Raw genomic sequence first — 3985 nt, forward strand, 5'->3', positions numbered from 1 at the left:
GAGAATATATATGCTACATGTTTTAGTTTATGTGATTTGTGCCACTGACTTAATTAAGTATATGCTTTCTCGTCCAATAATTTCTGGACGAATAGGCAAGTGGTCCTTGGCCCTTATGGAATTCAGTTTCCAATATGTGCCTCAAAGGGCCGTGAAGGGCCAAGCATTTGCTGATTTCCTAGCTGACCATCCATGCTTGGATGTTGATCTGGGAGTCTATGATGCAATGGAGTTATGTGCTATTTAACTAACTCCTTGGACTCTAATTTTTGACGGATCCAGCGCAAATGATGTCGGGGGAGCTGGAGTTGTAATAATTGCACCAAATGGCAGGAAAACAACATATTCTTTCTTTCTAGATTTCAAATGTTCTAACAATCAAGCAGAATATGAAGCTCTGATTATTGGTCTTGAAATACTCTTAGAGATGGGGGCACAGACCGTTGAAATCATAAGTGATTCAAGTCTGGTGATCGGTCAGTTGTCCAGCAATTTCAGGTGCCAAAGTTGGCACCTCAAACCATTCCACTCTATAGCCATGCAATTACTACAAGAATTTGCAGAGGTAAAGGTCAAGCATGTTTATAGATTGCATAATAAAGAGGCCAATGATTTGGCTTAAATAGCATCTGGCGTTAGGGTGCCAGAAGGAATAATGGAGAATTTGATCAGAATAAAGAGAAGATCATTACCCTCAGTTAAGGCGAGGGAGGAATTGTTGGCGGAGGTCTTTACAATCGAGGTGGAAGACGATATGGAAGAGGATGATTGGAGAACACCGATCGTCGATTTTCTCAAAAATCCAGACCCTAAGGCTGACAAGAAGCTAAAAATCAAAGCTCTTAAGTTTGTGATGATTGATGGAGACCTATTCAGGAAAAGCATTAAAGATGACCTACTCTTAAGGTGTGTCAGTAAGAAAGAAGCCATGAAAGTAATGGGAGAGACCCATGAAGGGATATGTGGTGCTCACCAAGCTGGAATAAAGATGAAGTGGCTGATTAGAAGGTACGCTTATTACTGGCCCGGGATGCTTAAAGATTGTATCACTTACGCCAAAGGATGTCAAGCGTGTCAAAGGCATGGGCCAATCCATAGAGCCCCGGCGATTGAATTACAACCAATCATAAAACCATGGCCTTTTAGAGGCTGGGCTATGGATTTGATAGGGAAAGTTTATCCACCTTCTTCTAAACAACATTGTTTTATCATTGTGGCAACTGACTACTTTACCAAGTGGGTCGAAGCGGTGCCCATGAAGTCAGTGCACCGAGAAGATGTGATTCGGTTTATCAAACAACATGTTATTCATAGATTTGGGATCCCAGAATCAATCACAACTGATCGAGGTTCAGCCCTTGTCGCCCAAGAAGTGCAGGCATTTGCAGCAGAGTACGGGATCAAGTTCCTAAACTCAACCCCTCACTTTGCACAAGGAAATGGTCAAGCCGAGTCGTCTAATAAGACGTTAAAAGGCATCATTGAAAAAATGGTGGAAGATAACCCTAGGGTGTGGCATGAACTGTTATCAGAAGCACTTTGGGCATATAGGACTTCTCAACGGTCAAGCACAGGTGTGACTCCATTCACGCTCACCTATGGTCATGATGCAGTTTTGCCTATGGAAGTGACTGTGCGGTCAATGAGATTCGCATTGCAAAACAATTTGACCCCTGCTGAATATAATGAGTCTATGTTGATCGAATTGGAGGACCTAGACGAAGTAAGGTTAAGGGCTCTTGACCACATACAAGTTCAGAAAAGGCGAGTAGCAAGGGCATATAACAAGCGTGTTAGGGCCAAAATCTTCGGTGAAGGTGACTTGGTTTGGAAGACTGTCCTCCCAATGGGTGTGAATGATCGAAAATATGGAAAATGGTCACCAAATTGGGAAGGTCCATTTGTGGTTTACAAAGTCTTAAAAGGAGGTGCATATCATTTGCAAGATCTTGACGGGGAAATACACCCTCGACCGATTAATGGCCGATACTTAAAAACTTATTATCCTACAATGTGGGAGACAATGGAGAATAAAACCAAAGATGGTTAAATAACTAGAAGCCATAGAGACATGCATTTCATTCATTGTTTTCATTGAGTACAAAAGTTTATAAGAGTCGTTACCTATCATTTTCTTTGCAGATAAACAAAATGACTCCTGAGCTCATCCCACTCTTTCTTAGACATGGCCATTTTTTCATCCTCTTTGGCCTTCTCAGCCCTCAGTTGAGGAATTTCTTTTGAGACCGATTCTCTCTGCTGATCAATTTCCACATTCTTTTGATAAATCTCCTTCATCTGAATAGCGAGTCCTTCTCTTGACCGGGCAGTTCCAGTCAACTCCATCTTGAGACGTTCTATCTCTCGTTCGATCTCTGCTGCTCTTTGGCTTTCCCTAACATGAGTTAATTTTAAGGTCTGAAAATAGGAAACATTGTCTTTCTCTTATTGAATCAAAGATTCTTGCTCCTGCAGCTTTTCATGGATCGTAGACGACAGCTCACTAGCCTTCTGAGAGGAGAGCTGAAAATCAGAGACGAGAGTCGGGAATCGACTCTAGACAGATTGAAGATGGTTTATCTGTTCTTGATTTAAGTCATGATGATCTATCAAGACGGACATGGCATCAGTCACATCAGCAGCCAAACTTGGCATCTCAGAGAGGTCTCGGGACATGACGGCGATTAGTAATCTTTTTGCCCCCTCAATATCTGGCGGACGACTGGAAGACGTAGGCACAACAACTGGCTCACTCATCAAGGGATCTAGATCAAACCCAGCCGCTATCTCGGAAAAATAGGCATCAAAGTCATCGATCGTGCTATAAGTTTAAAGGGGCGGTTGGGACTGAGAATTTGAGCCAGCCTGCGAATGAAAGGAATTTGGTAAAACAAGTCAAGGCTTGAATGAGAGAATAAATCATAAATACTCACACCAACTGGTGAAGGCCGAGTCACGTGGCCAAAGGTGCGTCTGGTAGCAAACGCTGGTGCAGAGTAAGGGCTTGGAACTCTTGGTTGTGTGCCCGGGGCAACCTGCAAGAGAAGAATGTTTCTGAATGCCTAACTTTGATAAAGATATATGGGAGATGTACTGAAAGATCATCTTGAAAATCACCTCAGCCCCATCAAACTGATGAAAGACAGTGTTTGGTTGAGTAGTGGCTTGTTGACACTCGACTCCACTAGTGCGAGGGTGATCAGCATTCGCAATGTCATCACAAATGTTGATCCTATCTCTTGACAACGACCTAGCCGAGTGTGAGGAAACCTGTCCATAAAGATGCCATTAGAATCAGCAAGGTACATTGGTACTGAAAGTAAAAACAAAGCATAGTTACCTCACGACTGGTAGAGATATTTGTCTCAACTGAGAAAGTCGATGGCATCAAGGGATCAGGATTTTCTTCCTCCTCTTCATCGATCAGAGGTAAAGGGTTGGTGGTCCTAACTGAGGTAACCTGTTTTTTTCCTTTCCCTACCCTGGTCACCTGGAATACCATTGAGGTTAAAAAAGAGGTATTAGGTGGTACATATAAGTAAGCTAAAGTTCTAAGAGATTATGCTTTGAAGAATTCATAAGGAAAACCTTAGGCCTCTTGGGGAGCACCACGTTTTCCTCGTCAGCCTCAGGCATTTCCGCCTCATGATCAAAAACTCCCAATGGGTCATAGAAGTCAATAGCTGCATAAAGAAAAAGATATTCTTATGATCCAAGGCATAGAACTTGGTATTTATATATATGTCAGTGTGAGTGTGTACCTTCTTTGGATGACTTTGATTTTTTCGTCCTGCTGGGAGAACCAGGATTAGCTACACTGATCCCTTTTGATGGCTTGGTCGAGGCTCCTTGGGGTTTAATAAAAATGGAGGCAATCCTATTTGTTATAGTGCGAGAATCCTCTACCATAACCTCCGCAATATTTCCCCACCAGTAGTCAAAGGATGGAGAAGTATCAGGATTTTCCAAAAATGGCTGCAAAGAG

Source organism: Cornus florida, unplaced genomic scaffold, assembly GCF_030987335.1.
Source record: "Cornus florida cultivar Cherokee Brave unplaced genomic scaffold, ASM3098733v1 CherokeeBrave_3.0.0_Hap2_Chr05, whole genome shotgun sequence".
In the NCBI taxonomy this organism is placed as follows: domain Eukaryota; kingdom Viridiplantae; phylum Streptophyta; class Magnoliopsida; order Cornales; family Cornaceae; genus Cornus; species Cornus florida.